The sequence below is a fragment of the Manihot esculenta genome, chromosome 7, assembly GCF_001659605.2.
Source record: "Manihot esculenta cultivar AM560-2 chromosome 7, M.esculenta_v8, whole genome shotgun sequence".
Lineage (NCBI taxonomy): Eukaryota > Viridiplantae > Streptophyta > Magnoliopsida > Malpighiales > Euphorbiaceae > Manihot > Manihot esculenta.
Genome location: NC_035167.2, coordinates 24,952,861 through 24,972,257, shown reverse-complemented (window position 1 = coordinate 24,972,257; position 19,397 = coordinate 24,952,861). Strand labels below are relative to the sequence as shown.

The 19,397-nt window shown below is 40.6% G+C and overlaps 1 protein-coding gene across 3 annotated transcripts in view; it reads left to right on the top strand.

Moving 5' to 3' along the window:
* Positions 1-3,811: 3,811 nt before the first annotated feature.
* LOC122724096 overlaps positions 3,812-19,397 on the top strand; it is a 30,704-nt gene continuing 15,118 nt past the window's right edge. For 2 of the 3 annotated variants that reach the window (XM_043958648.1, XM_043958647.1), the window contains exon 1: positions 3,812-4,085. The gene's annotated coding sequence lies outside the window, so the exon portion shown is untranslated. Of the gene's footprint in view, positions 4,086-8,306; positions 8,369-19,397 lie in introns of those variants that run through there. The other variant, XR_006351370.1, reaches the window with a different exon arrangement.

Below are 19,397 nucleotides of genomic sequence, written 5' to 3'. Positions count from 1 at the left end.
CAGATCGTGAAGATAATTGTCACCTTCGAATCTGAAGAATAAAAAACTAGCGGGAGACCTGTGATAATACATAACAATCACCCAAAATAAGCCATGAGCTGTCACCAAAAGAATTGGCCACATGGCAAGGGTCTGATAAACTGATACGCAGTTCCACCCATGGGAAGAAAGATCCAGACACAATAATCACTTGGTTTTTCATCAAGACTCGACCTCTCCTGACGAGGTCAAGTCTTCACATAAAGCTACCATTAGCCTAATTAATCTAACAGATCTCCATTACGCCTATAATCGTGGGATCCTCGGCCGTTTAGCCAGCGAAATCCTTTATCAATTAGCCGACCACATCATTACCGGATTTTTAGGAAATACTATAATTAACTTCATGCTTTTACAGTATAAAAACCAATGATCACATAAATAAAGGTACGCAATTCTTACACATCTACTATGGAGTTCTAAGTAATTTTCTATATTCGCTCTCTTCTTCAGTTTACTGATTTGAGTATCGGAGTGACTTTTGTAGGTGCCAACCACCTCACTTCTCTTTCTCTTGCAGGTTAACTAATCACAACATAGTTTCATTTTGGCTACATCAAATATTTTTTTTATTTTTATTAATAATTTTAGAATAATATTTTGTCTTGATATTATTTCGATTAAAATCATTCCCAATTGATTTTTTTTAAATTTGTCATATATGCTTATTTTTTGTTATTGCTTTTAAAATTATTGTTTAAGAAAAAATCTTATTAAATATATTAGTTATGAAATATTAAAAAATAATTTAAAATAATATTTAATAAGATTTCATTTTAAAAACATCAAAATAATAAAAACAATTTTTCTAAACTGTTTATTTTTTCAGTGTGCTTTTTTCTTTTAACTTTCAACTATGATGTCAGTCAAGCACTTTTCTAAATTATACCAATAATCATAATAAATTCTAAAAACGCTTACAAGATATGAATTAAGTTAAGATTTGATTAATATAAAAATATAATTACTAAAAAACCATATCTATTTAGTTTTGTTTTAATTTTTATATTATTTTTTACAATTAAACTTTATTCTTTTAGAGGAATTAATAATTCTACTTTAAATATTTAAATTATTATTAATTTCACTTTAAATCTTGTTAACATAGTAGGATGATATGATAATAACAAGTAGAGTAATGTAACAATTTTGTTAATTAATATAGTATAAATAATAATATAATATATTTAAAATAGGTTTAAAACATCAAATTTTAATTAGTAAAAAAATAATACATAATATAATTACAAAAAAAATTTGTTTTGGTTCAGGTATATATTATCATCCTAAAATATTACTATGATGAATAAAAATTGATAATGCGATTTTTACTATAATATTAAGAACATAAAATTTTAAACATCTGCTTTTATATTATAAACTATACAATATTTTTTTACGTAAATATATATTAACATACAATATTATAAAATATATTTATGGATTTTTTTCTAAATTTAAATATGTAAAAAAATTCTTAATTATAAGTAAAATTCATAAATATATATTTAACTAGGATTTAATTATTATTATTATTATTATTATTATTATTATTATTATTATTATTATTTATTTGATAACATTTAAAACTTTTTAGTCAACTTAATATTTCAAATAAATAAATTATTTATATAATAATTTTTTATAAGATAAAATAAAATTTTATGACATAACTTCGCACAATGCGATATCATGTTGCCCAGTATAAAATTATAGTAAAATTTATGTGAAAAATTCATTAAATTCCTGACATATTCTTAGCTTTTTCAGGAATGATCATTCTCATCAATAAAAACATTAAAAGTTATGCTTTTTCAAGAACGACTTGTTGGGCTCACCGTTTTGATATCCTCAGTCCTCATGGAATTGTGACGTGGCTTTTATATGATGCTTGATTGCTTGTGTTTATGGAACGAGAATCTTCGAAATAAAAACGTAATTTAATTATTAATTAACAAAAAAAAAATTGTAGTTAGAGGGACATTGTTGGAAAAGAAAAAGTGTAGAGCGAGGAAAATTTTGTCAAGTGTAAAGGTTAAATGAGACATTTACTATTATGGAAAAGCTTAGGAGATCAACTTCAGTCACAGTAATTGTAGATCAATAGGGTCATTGACTAATTTCTTTTGAATATTTAATATTTCCCTTATAGAGATTTTTCTAAAATAATGTATAAATTTTAAAATGTAAATAACAAATACTCCCTTATCCATTTTTTATACAGAGGAAGAGAGGATCCAAAATATCAGCATGATGCAGCTCGAAATTATTCTGAGTCATGAAGTAAAACTATCTTTATGATTTTAAATTTAAAAAAAAATAGAATTTTTGTATGAGCGCTCTTCTCTTTTATTCATTTTTCTTTATTCTCTAGTGATGATAACTGTTACTTTGCTACAAAATCACCTGTCGCTGTCACATTTATCTGTCCACTATCGTCAGACTGCCATTTAATTTCTTTTTGATACTCATATTGATAGGGTCGCAGCATAATTAGACTTACTCTCCTACTTTTCATCATGTCGAATGAACTGAATTTTTCTTTAATGAGTCCGAATTTCTGGCCAATCAGATACGTTTCAACCGCGAATTGAATGGTGTATTAATAAATTAATTTATATTATGGGTTCTGATGCGTCACGTACCTGACCCTTCTTTCAGAATTGAACCTCAATCTGGATACTCCAGTGGCTCAGCGGAAAGAATGTTTGCTAGCCTATTATTAGCAACTTGATTAGCTTCCCCGTAAACATGTCAAAACACCAACTCGCTAGGGATGTCAGTGGAAAGAATGACGTTGCATCAAAACGTTATTGTGCCTCACATTTTCAGCATTATTCACAGCCAACAGATCAATACCAGACTTGAAAATTTGACCCTGTATAACACTGCTTAAAGTTTTGCATGCATCGACAAACAACTGCCCAAGAGAAGACTGAAGCCCACTAACCAAACACCACAAAAATCACATAACACTCCCCTACCACCTCCTCTTCCAGGATTACGCTTCAAAGCCCCATCAGAATTTAACTAAAACCAACTGTGATCAGGCAGTTGTCGACAAATAGACTTAACCACTTTATGTTTTACTTTGCAAACATTAGCATTAGGGTTATTTCAAGCCAGATTGAGGACGACGACATGATGCAAACCAATAATGATGGAATCGCTAAGAGTGATGACACAATGTGAACCACTAATAAACTAGCAAAGAGCAACGACATTGTGCAACGGCAACAAACCAGTTGCTTCTTCTCAGGCGAGGGCGACGACACGATGCGACAATGAATTGAACCAAAAAATCAAAACGAACGGGGAGGAAAGAAATGTTGGAGAAATGATTATGTAACAATCTGAATTTTTTTAATTAAAATATTATTTTTATTAATATTATGATAATTGAAAATTTAAATATGATAAAATTAAATTTCTACATTGAATTTAATAATTTATTAAATTAAATTACTTTTATAATATAATTTTATTTTGATTCCATTGATTATATAATTTTAATATATTAGCACTCAAATGTGTAGTTTAATATTAAATATATCTGAATAAATCTGACAAATTTAAGATTTTATTCTTTCGATTTTTATGATTTTATTCTTTTGATCCTTAATTTTTATTTTAAAAAAAATATATAAGTTACTGTTAATTATTAACTTTTTATTATTTAGTTGATTAATATGAAGGATTATTTTGAAATTTTAGTTTTAAAGTAAAAAAATAAATAAATAAATAAAGTGGCAGACCCTTCCCTCCCCTCTCCCTCACGTCTCTCTCTCTCTCTTTCTCTTTCTCTCTTTCTCTTTCTCTCTTTCTCTTTCTCTTTCCTTCCTTTCAATCTCTCTCTTCGTCCAACCCAACTATCAAAATCTGGCCAGCACCCGGCCACTTTTCCATCGATAATCTCCAGCAACCTTCACCATCGTCGATCAGTCATTTATTCGGTTGAAAATGATGCATTTCTGGAGAGAATGACGAAACAGGAATATGGAGTTTTTCATCGTTTTCTAGCAACTCTAACCACCTTAGCCAGCAAGGTTAGTCACTATGAATTCCCCTCGGTCAAACCTTCAATTCAAGACCAACCTTGGGCTATTTGACATTTCGATCTGTGCGTACCAAGTTTCTAAAGTTTTTGGGCCTACCACTTTTACGTTCAGATCTAAGATAAACCGTAAATTGTCCAGATGATCCAAGATAAACTATAAATTTCAAAGAACTATAAGCATGATAATGAATTTTTTAGCCTTTAGAATCGTGTTTTCAATAAAATAAAATACATGCTTATTAGTGGTGTTATAGGATTTGTGTAAGTATTTTCCTTTCGAAGAAATTTCACAAATGCTTAGGGCTGCAATTTTAATTTAGAAGGGCTAGTTCCAAAACTAACCTCCAAAAGGATTCAATATTATAATAATTTCCACCATTTTCAGATATTCTAAACGCGTATTAAGTGTTAGAATTGATATTGATAAGCTGAACTTCAAATCTTTATTTTACTATAATATTTTTAGCTACATGTATAATTACATATTTCGACAATTATGGAGTAAAATTAATTATGATAGTAAGATATTATAATAAAGGATTATAGAAATATTTATAAAATTTTTAGGATGAATTTGATATTTTTGAGACAGCAGAGAAGTTTAGGTATTTAAGTTAAAATTGAAATTTTATAATAGTGGTGTGGTTCTAATAGACTCTTGATAGACAATATATATTTGTATTGTGAACCTAAGACCATTGAACTTATTAGATATATAAATTGTATTTTTGTGTTGAAGATTATGTTCTAGGTACGGAGGAAACTATGTCAAAATTTCGGCAAAATCATAGTATTATTATTATTGCTTTTATAATTTAATTATTCTATTGATAATTTGGGTTTTATAGAATATTGTATGTTTTCATATGTAGTATTATAAATTATCTTTTTTCTTCCAATTGGACGAGTAGACAAATTTGTGAGTTGGATATTGAATATCTTTACAATTTCAATATTATTTATATATGATTGGTATGCACATGCATCATGATTTATATATATAATTTTGTTGTATATCAGGAAAATTTTAATTGTTGTATATTTATTTATTGCTATTATTTGTAGTTATTTCCTTGGAGATAATTTAGAGCAGAGTGCATAAGTGTATACATGGTATGTGGTGAATACGAATTGGACTTGCAAATCGGCTTAAGTTAAGCTCGCTTAGAGCCCGATCCTTATGGATATAGAAATTTGTGGTGGATTAGCCTGACTTGAACTCCTTATCCCTCACATTTGATATAAGAAAAATCAGTTTGAGTTAATCACGTTGGATCTGTTAGATTAAGAGAGGTATAGTAAGGGTCAACTCGTATATGTATATAATATATATCGGGTGCATGCGTAGGTGTGTGTGGCTCCTTATTATTTTATATGAATTTCAGTATATTATTTGTGTTTTCAGAAACCAAAATTTTAGAATTATAATCATGTTTTGTAGAAAGACCATAGGCACGACTTGAAGCACAAGATATATTATATAAGGCATAGAATACATACATCAACATATCACCTATAGATGTCTAAAATGTAGAATGCATGCATCGCTATAGGACTTTAACCACTCCAATAAGGCATAGACAATATGTATGGGTAGCATCTAGGCTCAAAATAGATAGTCTAGTTAGTTATCGAACTATATGAGAGTTTAATTCCTCTTCACAGGATATATATAGGAAAGGCGAACCTAGGTGTGAATATTCAAAACTACAGTTATATTACATTTCTCTAGATTTCTAAAGTATCAAGTACGCCTTAGAACCTCTACACTAGACTCAAGATAGGTAGTCTAGTTTTTTCAAATTACACGAGAGTTTTGATTCTACCAAAATAAAAAATACATAGAAAGCTTAGGAGAACCCAGGCACCAACCTCGAAAACATAATTAGTTGCATAAATCCTAGTTTAGCTCAGGTGCCGAGTAGAGTCATATAGAAGGCGAGCTCAAATATCATGCTGAATTATGATATTTTGACAAACCATAGATACCATTCGATTTTTGCTAAAGTGGAGACAAACTGTAGACCCTTAATTTTGTATTAAATGTACATGCACATCTAAAGTAATAAGGACCTAATGATAAGAATCATATCATGGTTCGGTAAACTTAATATTTATTTCTAAACCTACAGAAAGATGTTTTGTGCTATGAAAAAATAACATATACAAAATATTAAATAAAAATAATTTATTCAAGATAGCATAAAATTAAATAATTGAATAAATTAAAAAAGAAAATCAGCCAATTGAATAATTGAATTTAAAAAAAAAAATCAACCATAGTCCCTTAGAAAAAAATAAATAAATAATAAAAAGATTTTTTTTTTAAATATTATTCAAGCCTTTTTTTTTTCTCTTCAAAAAACTCCGGCTAGCAATTTTAATTCACTCATTTAGGCCTAGACAGCCGGTCTCTCCCCTATTTTTTCTCTAAGTTCTCTCAATTTTTCTCAAAGAAAATTAAAGAAGTCTACTTCTTCTCCAAGTTGCCGACTACCCTCTTCTAATTCTTGTTCTTTTTCTTTTTCTTTTTTTTTCTCAAGGTAATTTACTAAAATGAATAAATTTATGGCATAAAAATTTCTTTTGCATATTCTTGAGTTGATTTGAGTGTGTTGAACATCTCTCACATCAATTTTAATATGAAATCTAAGGGCAGCACAAATTTTATATATAAAACTATGTGATCAGTCGAATCTGTATAGACTTTCTATTCTCTTTGGATGCAATTATGACTAAATATTTTTCTAATATTCTTCAGGAATTTCTTTCCAATTTTCATACATTATTTATATTTTTCTAAATTAGATTGAGTTAGTTATTGATGCTGCTGAAAATAAACTGATGACGTGGGCAGAACGGAGTTGTGTTGCGATTGGCCAGAACCTATAAGGGAGAAAATGTGAGGTGGTGGTGAGTGCTCACAGCAGCCACTCTGACGCTTAAGTCAATATCCTAAGAAAGAGAATCTAATGATAGCTTAAAGCTTTAGTGTTAAAAAATAACATACCTGTAATACCCGGCTCGAGTCTGGCATCGGCATTCCTGTAGTCCGGTGGAATCTCGGGTGTCGGAACCCTCGAGAAGGGTAACATATGTTTTTTAAGGTATGTTTTTAACTTGTTTTTATGTTGTGAAGTGTTAAAAGCATTGAGTTTTGAAAGAAAAGCAATAAGGGAGAAATGCAAAGGTTCGGCCGCCGAAGGTCACTTTCGGCCGCCGAACATTGCATGGTTGCGGCTTCACGTTCGGCTGCCGAAGGTGGTCTGGCCAGCCACCTATAAAAGGGCCAAAGGTCGGTGAGAGGAGGGTATTTTCTCCTCCACTTGCAGCCAGAGGTGAGTTCCAGCCTCTCCCACGTTGACTTTCATGTTTTCCATGATTTTCATCAAATCTTTCAAGAGTTTTAAGAGTTTTGGTGACTTTTGAAGGTTTTGAGCAAAAGAACCAAGTTTTGAAGCTTGGAGCTTTGGAAGAGCTTTTCTTCATATCTCCACGTTAGGATCCTTCATCCTCAAGTTGTGTAAGAGGTAAGTGAAGATCCTGAGCTTCTTTGATGATTTTGAAAGGTTTTATGAAGTTTGGATGGGTAGTATGCATGTTTAGGTTTAGGTGAGGGTTTTGATGAGTTGTGGTGTTTAAGCATGTTTAAGTGATAGGTGCTCTGTTTGTTTGGGGTTTTAGGGTAGGTTTAGACCCCTTTGTGCATATATATATGTATATGCTAGTTGGGAGTAGTTGCTTTGCATGTTTGTAGGTTTTTGGGCGAAGTTTGCATGAAACAGAGCAGGGTTCTGCCCTTCGGGCAAAACCAGGTTCGGCCGCCGAAGGAAGGTTCGGCCGCCGAAGGAAGGTTCGGCCGCCGAACCCCTTGTGGAGGCAGTTTCGGCTGCCAAAACTTGCCCCCGAAAGCTAGGCTTTCGGTTTAGGAAGAGACTTTCGGCCGCCGAAAGAGGGAGTTCGGCCGCCGAAAGTGTGTGAGTTTCGTCTCTGGACGAGACCTTCGGCCGCCGAAGGTGCCGCCGAACATGCATGAGTTTCGTCTCTGGAGTGGGGTTTCGGCCGCCGAACCTGCCGCCGAAAGTGCCCTGTCCAGCCTTCTTTTGCCTGTTTTATGTGATGGTTTTAGGATTGTTTAGAGGGGTTTTGGGGAGTTTCTTAGAGATGTTCTTGAGTAAGTTTGGTCCCTCATTTGAGTCCACCTGTGTAGGTACGGACCAGAGGAATCAGGGAAGTCAGCAGTGAGTCCAGTGTTAGAACCTGCAGAGTCAGTTCAGAGATAACTAAAGGTGAGTGGAACTTAACTTAATGTTTTAATATGAAAACTGAATATTTTCTCATGCTTCATGCATCATGACTATGCAATAGGGTGAGTGCATTAGAGTACACGAATATGACGCATTGCATGTATCCTTGTACTTGGCATGGCTCCTTGTACATTGCTTATGTGAGACGGCACAGACTTCGTGAGGATTCATTAGCCCTCAGAGGAAAGACCTGGAACAGCCCTACGGGGACCAGGCACAAAGACCTGGAACAGCCCTACGGGGACCAGGCACATGGTACTCCGGTACCCCAGATGAGATAGAGGGAGTTTTGATCCGTCCGGCCGAGGTGATGTGATTATGTGTTGCATTCCATGAGAGCATGTTTTAGCACCTGTGATTTTATTACTATTCTACTCACTGGGCTATAGTAGCTCATCCCTCTCCCCTAACTCTAGTTGTGCAGGTTCAGAGGTCAGAGAAAACTCAGCAGGGTACAGGAAGAGTACAGAGTATTGTAATAGCTAGTGTGGACATGTAAATGTAAAGAGATAGTGTATATGTACAGTGTATAGAGTTGTAATCCCTTTGTGGAGTCACATGATCAGTTTATGTATGTTTCTTTATTGTTGTATGTTTATGAGCAAAACCAGGCTTAACATTATGAGTTTGATCCGCCTAGAGCCATGAGGAGCTCTAGTAGGGATTGGTAGAGAACAGAGAGAGTGCATGCACAGGTTAAGTCTTGGAATGAAGAAAAGTTTTATGTTTTTCAGAAAATGTATGATCATGTATGGGATTTCACAGATATACAGACAGGATAGCAGGCTTACTACGGGTCCCGGCGACCTTAAGTCGATCTGGATCCTAGTGCCGGTGGCAGTTCGGTTTCCGGGCTGTTACAGATTGGTATCAGAGCCCTAGGTTCACATGGTCGGACCTATAGAGAGAGAATTGGGCTCATAGAGAGGGTAGCAGGTCAAGCATCATAGGAAAACATGTCCACAAGGAGAGGATGTTAGGCCTGTCTAGATGCTGATGTGCAATGCCATGATTTATGCATGTGCGTTTTTTTTGTTTTTTTTTTATGTGTTGCTTATGTGTTATGTGAATTGTTGTTTTTCCAGCAAGGGAAGATGCGAGGAACTCATCGATCCACGAGATTGACTGGAGTCCCACCTGTCAGTGAGGGTACAGCTGCTCGTCCACCTGCCTTGCCACGGGCAAGATCTCACAGGTCAAGCAGGGAAGGAACGTCACGAGACCCTCGAAGGTCTTCTGACGAGAGCAGGAGAGGAGTAAGCAGAGGGGGAAGGTCAGGAGAAGAAAGAGGTGTGATGGAAGAGGAGCAGAGTAGAGATGTAAGCATGGGTGTAGGAAGGTCAGAAGAAGGTATGGGGGAGTCCCAAGGAGGTGCACAGGCCTCGGGGTTTGGCTATCCACCCTTTCCTCAGGGCCCAGAGTATCCGATGGGAGGCACGTCGGATTACTCCAGCTTTGCCCCATATCCACCCTACATGCCATATATGCCCTATCCTTCCTTCTATCCACCATATCACATGTATCCACCCCCACCTGGTCATCCAAGTCCAGTACAGCCTGCAGTGAGGGAACCAGTTCCTCCACCACCACCACCACCTGAACCAGTAGCCCCTATTGTAGAAGCACAGCAACCCAGTTCTTCAGGGGGAAGTAAGGTGAAGATGACCGAGTACTTAAAGTTGGATGCTCCTTGTAACGACCCGAAAATCGGACCGCTACCGGCGCTAGGATCCGGGTCGACTTAAGGCCGCCGGGACCCGTAGCAAGCCTGACATATAACCTGTGAACCTGAATAATCCCATACATGATCAACAATAAGCATAAAAATTAAAACTTTCCTTTGCATACTCATCAACCAAACTCAACCTGTACATAAACATGAATATAACATTGATCCCTCTGTGGGATCTCATCTGTGCCCTCAAGGGGGTAACATAACCTGTGTTGAGTTGGTTTACATAAACATCATATGAATCTCTAAGATCATGTATAAAAGGGATACAACAATCTATGGTCAAGCACATACTAACATCCATAATACTCATTACATAACTATACTGTACTTTTACATTACAATTTTGATCATGTCCATTACTAGCTATTACATAACATGACTTCTTTACTCTATCCGGACTCCCGCTCTATACTGTACCTGCAAGCCTGGGGGTAAAGGGAGAGGGGTGAGCTAAAAGCCCAGTGAGTAGAGCTAGTAAAACACATTTAACACTATGCTCAAATGGAATGCATCATAACACAGACAATTCACATAAGGGTTGGGTGAACTTGTCACCAAATAGTCCAAGTTAACTCTGTGCCAGGCCTGTAGAATGGGGCCTGGTCTTCCTGTCATAACATACATTACTTACCATTTTCCAGGGCCTCCTCTGGGCTCCTGGTCTTCGAGTCCCATAACCGTGCATTACTCTGTGCCAGGCCTGTAGACTGGGGCCTGGTCTTTCTTACTCTGTGCCAGGCCGTAGCATGGGGTCCTGGTCTTCCTGTCTTGGACTAATTGGGTCATCCAACAATCACCCACATCAACAACAATTTATGCAATGCGGCATATTCGTGAAAACTAATGCAATCATCCTATTGCATAATCATGATGCATGAAACATGATAAAACATTTAATTTAAAAGATTCAGTTTAGTTCCACTCACCTCTGGCTGACTCTGACAACACCGCAGCTGAACTCACTGCTGGGGTCCTCGGTTCCTCGGGTCCGAACCTACACAGGTGGACTCAAATGAGGGACCAAACATACCAGAACATAACTCCAAACTACTCCCCAAAAACCCCCTAAAACATCCTGAAAATATCACAGAAAATATGCATGAAATGGCTGAACAGGGCACTTTCGGCGGCACCTTCGGCGGCCGAAAGTCCTGGACAGAGACGAAACTCAGCTAGGTTCGGCGGCACCTTCGGCGGCCGAAAGTGCCAGACAGAGACGAAAGTCTCTTTTCGGGGGCAACTTCGGCAGCCGAAAGGCCTGCCTTCCCAGCCATGTTCGGCGGCCGAAAGTACCTTCGGCTGCCGAACCTGGTTTCTGCCAAAGGGCAGAAACTTGGCTCCCTTAACACATCTCGCCTCCAATCCTTTCCAAACATGCATATTTTTCAACCAAAGCATGCATACAAGTTCCTAGGGGCCTCAAACATACATATACCCCATCTACAACACTTCAATCACACACAAACAAGCTACATTGTTCAAAACATCAATATATATCCATAACTCAACATATACCCTAACATGCATTTCTACCCATAGATCTTGCATAAAACTTATTTAGAACACATAAGGAGCTTAAGATCGGCTCTTACCTCTTGAAGATCGAGAGGGAGACGACCTAAACTTGGAGATCCACGAAAATGAGCTCCTGAGTTCCCAAAGCTCCAAAACTTGTTTCAAAAGCTTAAATCTTCAAAACCAAGTGAAAACAAGTGAAAATATTGAAAGATTTAGAGGAAGAACATTGAAAATGGGTGAGGGACGGCGGAAAGCTCACCTTGGCCGAAAATAGGGGAAAAAGCTCGCCCGTTTTCGGCTAAGGGACCCTTTTATAGTGGCTGGCCAGACCACGTTCGGGGGCCGAATGTGCCTCCGCATCCATGCAAATGTTCGGCGGCCGAACTTGACTTTCGGCGGCCGAACCTTTGCTTCCCTAACTCATGCTTTCGGGGGCCTAACGTGCCTCCAAAACGCGTGCATGTTCGGCGGCCGAACTTGGGTTTTCTTCCAAAGACTTTTTCATGCAAAACTCATTCAATATCATACTTAAAACCATTAAAATTTATGAAAACATTTTATAAAACATGTTTCTACCCTACTAGAGGCTTCCGACATCCGAAATTCCACCGGACGGTAGGAATTCCGATACCGGAGTCTAGCCGGGTATTACATTCTCCCCCCCTTAAGAACATTCGTCCCCGAATGTTCCTCAACTAGTACATGCATACCAAACAACATAACATACATACAACACATAGAGGCTAACCTTAAAAGAGATGAGGATATTGCCGGAGCATGGACTCCCGTGTCTCCCAGGTACACTCCTCAATATTGTGGTGGTTCCAAAGGACTTTCACCATCGGGATTTCCTTGTTCCTTAGCTTTCTGATCTGGGTGTCTATGATCCGTACTGGCTGCTCAACATAGGTGAGATCCTCTTGGATCTCCACATCAGGCTCACTAAGAACCTTGCCCGGATCTGACACGAACTTTCTCAACATAGAAACGTGGAAAACCGGATGGATTCTCCCCATTGAAGCAGGCAAATCTAGCTTGTACGATACATTCCCAATCTTTTGCAAGACTTCAAAGGGTCCGATGTACCGCGGAGCCAGCTTACCCTTCTTCCCGAACCGAACCACTCCTTTCATTGGAGACACCTTGAGCAATACCAGATCCCCCTCCTGAAATTCTACTAGTCTTCTGCGGATGTCTGCATAACTCTTCTGTCTGCTTGCAGCTGTCTTGATTCTTTCTCTGATCATGGGCACCACCCTGCTGGTGATCTCTACTAGCTCGGGTCCTGCTAGGGACCTCTCTCCTACCTCTTCCCAGCAAACAGGTGATCTGCACTTCCTTCCATATAAAGCTTCATATGGAGCCATCCCGATGCTAGCATGATGGCTGTTATTGTAGGCAAACTCCACCAAAGGTAGATGCTGCCGCCAAGAACCGCCAAAGTCCAGCACACACATTCTGAGCATATCCTCGATAGTCTGGATGGTCCTTTCTGACTGTCCATCAGTCTGGGGGTGGAAGGCAGTACTGAAATCCAACCTAGTACCCATGGCATTCTGCAGACTCCGCCAAAACCTGGAGGTGAACTGGGGTCCTCTATCTGACACAATAGAAACAGGAACCCCATGCAGTCTGACTATCTCATCAACGTACACCTGCGCCAACTTGTCCACAGAATAGCCACTCCTGACAGGGATGAAGTGAGCAGATTTGGTGAGTCTGTCCACAATCACCCATATGGAGTCCAATCTGTTGGACGTCGCCGGTAACCCCACTACGAAGTCCATAGCTATATTCTCCCATTTCCACTCTGGAATAGGTAGCGGGTTAAGCATTCCAGCCGGCTTCTGATGTTCCAGCTTCACCCTCTGACATACTTCGCAGGCTGACACAAACTGTGCCACTTCTTTCTTCATAGCTGGCCACCAGTAAACTTTCTTCAGATCTTGATACATCTTGGTGGCTCCGGGGTGAATGCTGTATCTTGCATTATGAGCCTCTCTCATAATGTCTCCTTTTAGCCCTATGTCATCTGGTACACACAATCGACTCCCATAGCGGAGGATCCCCTTATTGTCGAATCTGAACTCACTGTCCTTGCCTGACTGAACAGTCCTGGCAATCTTCACTAACTCTGGGTCCTCATGCTGTTTCTGAGCCACCTGCTCCAGAAACACGGGTGTCACTTTCATCTGAGCAACCAAGGCACCTGTACCAGACAACTCCAACTGTAGACCTTCCTCAATGAGCTTGTAAAACTCCTTCACCACCGGTCTCCTTTCTGCCGTGATGTGGGATAGACTGCCTAGTGACTTCCGGCTTAGGGCGTCTGCCACAACATTCGCCTTACCCGGATGATACTGAATCTTGCAATCATAGTCACTCAGCAGCTCTACCCATCTCCTCTGTCTCAAATTCAAGTCTCTTTGACTCAGGATGTACTGCAGGCTTTTATGATCGGTGAAGATCTCACATTTTACCCCATAGAGGTAATGCCTCCACATCTTGAGTGCAAAGATTACTGCTGCCATCTCAAGGTCATGTGTGGGGTAATTCAACTCATGCTTCTTTAGCTGCCTAGAAGCATAAGCAATCACCCGTTCGTTCTGCATAAGCACACAACCCAGTCCCACACGGGACGCATCACAAAAGACTGTAAAGTCCTCTCCACTAGATGGCAGAGCTAAAACTGGTGCTGAAGTTAACCTTTTCTTGAGCTCTTCAAAACTCTCCTCGCACTGGTCGGTCCACAGAAACTTCTGATTCTTCCTGGTTAGTCTGGTTAGAGGAGCTGCTATCTTTGAGAAGTCCTGAACGAACCTCCTGTAGTAACCTGCCAAACCCAAGAAACTCCTGATCTCTGTCACTGAAGTGGGTCTAGGCCAGTTAGCCACAGTTTCTGTCTTCTTGGGGTCTACCTCTATACCATTCTCTGACACTACATGCCCCAAGAATGAAATACTCCTCAGCCAGAACTCACATTTGGAGAACTTGGCATACAAGCCATGTTCCCTCAAGGTCTGTAAAACCAACCGCAGATGATGGGCATGCTCCTCTGCATTACTGGAATACACTAAGATATCATCTATGAAGACAATAACGAAGTGATCCAGGTACTGGCTAAACACTCTGTTCATGAGGTCCATGAATGCTGCAGGGGCGTTAGTTAACCCGAACGGCATCACAAGGAACTCAAAATGCCCATATCTGGTCCTGAAAGCCGTCTTTGGCACATCCTCTTCCCTGATCCTCAACTGATGATACCCGGACCTCAGATCTATTTTGGAGAAACAACCCGCTCCTGCTAGCTGGTCGAATAGATCGTCGATCCTTGGCAATGGGTACTTGTTCTTAGTAGTGACTTTGTTCAACTGTCTGTAGTCGATACAAAGTCTAAGGGATCCATCCTTCTTTTTCACAAACAAAACTGGAGCACCCCAGGGTGAGGTACTCGGTCGGATGAAGCCCTTGTCTACTAGCTCCTGCAACTGCTCCTTCAACTCTTTTAATTCTGCTGGCGCCATCCTGTAGGGAGGGATAGAGATCGGTCGGGTTCCAGGCATCAGTTCTATCTCGAACTCTATCTCCCTAGCAGGTGGTAAACCTGGCAGCTCGTCTGGGAACACATCTAAGAACTCTCTAACCACTGGCACCGAGGCGGGCTCTCTAACCTGACTATTTAGCTCTCTCACATGAGCCAAATACCCCTGACATCCCTTCCTAAGCAACCTACGAGCCTGAAGAGCCGAGATCATACCTCTAGGTGTACCCCTCCTGTCTCCTCTGAAGACAACCTCTGATCCATCCTGACCTCTGAACCTGACTACCTTGTCCCTGCAGTCCAAGGTAGCACCACGGGTAGATAACCAGTCCATCCCTAGAATGACGTCAAAGTCTGTCAAATCTAGAACCACAAGGTCGGCGGACATGCATCTCCCCTCAACAAAAACTGGACTACACTGACAGACTGACTCTGCCACTGATGGATCACACTTGGGTCCACTGACCCAGAGAGGACACTCTAACCCAGAGATCATCAACCCCAACCTCTGGACGGCTCTCGGAGCAATAAATGAATGAGATGCACCAGGGTCCATCAATGCATAAACATCCGAACATCCAATGACGAGATTACCTGCCACCACGGTGTTGGATGCGTCTGCCTCCTACTGTGTCATTGTGAAGATCCGCGCTGGGGCTGATGGACCTTCACCTCTGAAACCCGCTGAAGAAGAGGCTGCTCCTCTCCCTCTGCCTCTGCCACTGGCCTGAGTCATGGCTGGAGCTGCTGGCTGCGCTACACTGCCTGAAGCTGTCTGCTGGGACTGAGCCATCGGGGCCGCTCTTGGACAATCTCGAGCTATATGCCCCTCCTGACCACATCTGAAGCAAGTGTTTGTCCCAAACCGACATACTCCCCTGTGTGGCCTTCCACACCTCGCACATAAAGCATTATCCGCACCAGAGCTTGAGCCACTCCCAAATCCCAGACTAGATTTGACCTTGTTCCAGAACTTGTTCTTTTTACCCTTGGGTTTACCCCATCTCTTACTGCCTGAAGCTGCTGCATTCAAGGTAGAGGGATCTACCCTTCCCCCTCCCGGAGTTTTAGAACCAGAAGCTTGTGTCACTGTCTGCTTAACTGTCCCCTGTACGATGGCACTAGCCTCCATTCTCCTAGCCATGTCTACTATGGCGTGAAAACTCTCTCTATCTGCTGACTGTACCAAGGAGGAATACCTGGGATGGAGCTTCATGATATACCTCCTCGACTTCTTTTGATCTGTGCTAAGGTCTTGCCCAGCAAATGGCAGCAACTCCATAAACCTATCAGTATATTCATCTACACTCATGTCATCAGTCTGCCTCAACTGCTCGAATTCTATCATCTTCAATTCCCTTGAACTATCAGGAAAAGCCCATCCTGCAAACTCGTTTGCAAACTCTTCCCAAGTCATGCTGTCCACTCTCGGGTTCACATAATTCTTGAACCACTCCCGTGCCTTCTTGCACTTGAGCGTGAACCCAGCCATTTGAATGGCTCTACTGTCACCCGCCCCTATCTCATCTGTAATTGCCTTGACCCGCTCCAAGTACACGAACGGATCATCACCGGTCTCAAACTGGGGAGCACCCAGCTTCATATAGTCGGTCATCTTGACCTTGCTCCCACTGGCTGAGCTAGGTCTAGGTGGCTGAACAACTGGGGCTGCTGGTTCTGCAGGTGGTGGAGATGGTGCAACATTTTCTGAGGTAGGATTTGCTGGATTTGGATAATAGGGTGGAGGTGGATACATTGGGTACTGAGAGTACGGTGGGTAGTATGGTGGGTATGGCATCTGTGTGGGATAAGGGGTGAAACTAGGGTAATCCGATGTACCTCCCATCGAATACCCTGGGTGGTGTGAATAGGGTGGGTAGTGAGGTGGATGTACGTAACTCGAGGCCTGAGCGCCTCCTTCTGATTCTCCCATGCCTTCTTCCGGCATGCTCACACCGAGACTGCCATCCCTCCTCTGATCTACTTCCATATCCTCAGACGCTCCTCCTTGCACTGTTCCTCTTACTGATCTGCTTCTACCCAGATCCAAAGACCTTCTAGGGTCTCTTGCTACTCTGTCCCTGTTGGACCTGCTAGACATTGCCCTAGGCAATGCTGGAGGACGGGCGCTCATGCCCTCATCCTCAGGTGGTACTCCTGTCAATCTTGCTGATCGACGAGTTCCTCTCATCCTGTTTTCTGAAAAACAGTACACATAGCACAAACATTAGCATCATATGGTTCATGTGAGCACACATGAACCCGCATCACATATCATAGCATATCATTAATGCACATGCATATTATCATGGCATTTCACATCATCATGCAAGACAGGACTCCATATCCTATCCTAGTGGACATGATCTTTTCCTATTGTGCTTGACCTTCTATGACCTCTATGAGCCCGACACTCTAGGTCCGACCATATGAACCTGGCTCTGATACCATTCTGTAACGACCCGAAAATCAGACCGCTACCGGCGCTAGGATCCGGGTCGACTTAAGGCCGCCGGGACCCGTAGCAAGCCTGACATATAACCTGTGAACCTGAATAATCCCATACATGATCAACAATAAGCATAAAAATTAAAACTTTCCTTTGCATACTCATCAACCAAACTCAACCTGTACATAAACATGAATATAACATTGATCCCTCTGTGGGATCTCATCTGTGCCCTCAAGGGGGTAACATAACCTGTGTTGAGTTGGTTTACATAAACATCATATGAATCTCTAAGATCATGTATAAAAGGGATACAACAATCTATGGTCAAGCACATACTAACATCCATAATACTCATTACATAACTATACTGTACTTTTACATTACAATTTTGATCATGTCCATTACTAGCTATTACATAACATGACTTCTTTACTCTATCCGGACTCCCGCTCTATACTGTACCTGCAAGCCTGGGGGTAAAGGGAGAGGGGTGAGCTAAAAGCCCAGTGAGTAGAGCTAGTAAAACACATTTAACACTATGCTCAAATGGAATGCATCATAACACAGACAATTCACATAAGGGTTGGGTGAACTTGTCACCAAATAGTCCAAGTTAACTCTGTGCCAGGCCTGTAGAATGGGGCCTGGTCTTCCTGTCATAACATACATTACTTACCATTTTCTAGGGCCTCCTCTGGGCTCCTGGTCTTCGAGTCCCATAACCGTGCATTACTCTGTGCCAGGCCTGTAGACTGGGGCCTGGTCTTTCTTACTCTGTGCCAGGCCGTAGCATGGGGTCCTGGTCTTCCTGTCTTGGACTAATTGGGTCATCCAACAATCACCCACATCAACAATAATTTATGCAATGCGGCATATTCGTGAAAACTAATGCAATCATCCTATTGCATAATCATGATGCATGAAACATGATAAAACATTTAATTTAAAAGATTCAGTTTAGTTCCACTCACCTCTGGCTGACTCTGACAACACCGCAGCTGAACTCACTGCTGGGGTCCTCGGTTCCTCGGGTCCGAACCTACACAGGTGGACTCAAATGAGGGACCAAACATACCAGAACATAACTCCAAACTACTCCCCAAAAACCCCCTAAAACATCCTGAAAATATCACAGAAAATATGCATGAAATGGCTGAACAGGGCACTTTCGGCGGCACCTTCGGCGGCCGAAAGTCCTGGACAGAGACGAAACTCAGCTAGGTTCGGCGGCACCTTCGGCGGCCGAAAGTGCCAGACAGAGACGAAAGTCTCTTTTCGGGGGCAACTTCGGCAGCCGAAAGGCCTGCCTTCCCAGCCATGTTCGGCGGCCGAAAGTACCTTCGGCTGCCGAACCTGGTTTCTGCCAAAGGGCAGAAACTTGGCTCCCTTAACACATCTCGCCTCCAATCCTTTCCAAACATGCATATTTTTCAACCAAAGCATGCATACAAGTTCCTAGGGGCCTCAAACATACATATACCCCATCTACAACACTTCAATCACACACAAACAAGCTACATTGTTCAAAACATCAATATATATCCATAACTCAACATATACCCTAACATGCATTTCTACCCATAGATCTTGCATAAAACTTATTTAGAACACATAAGGAGCTTAAGATCGGCTCTTACCTCTTGAAGATCGAGAGGGAGACGACCTAAACTTGGAGATCCACGAAAATGAGCTCCTGAGTTCCCAAAGCTCCAAAACTTGTTTCAAAAGCTTAAATCTTCAAAACCAAG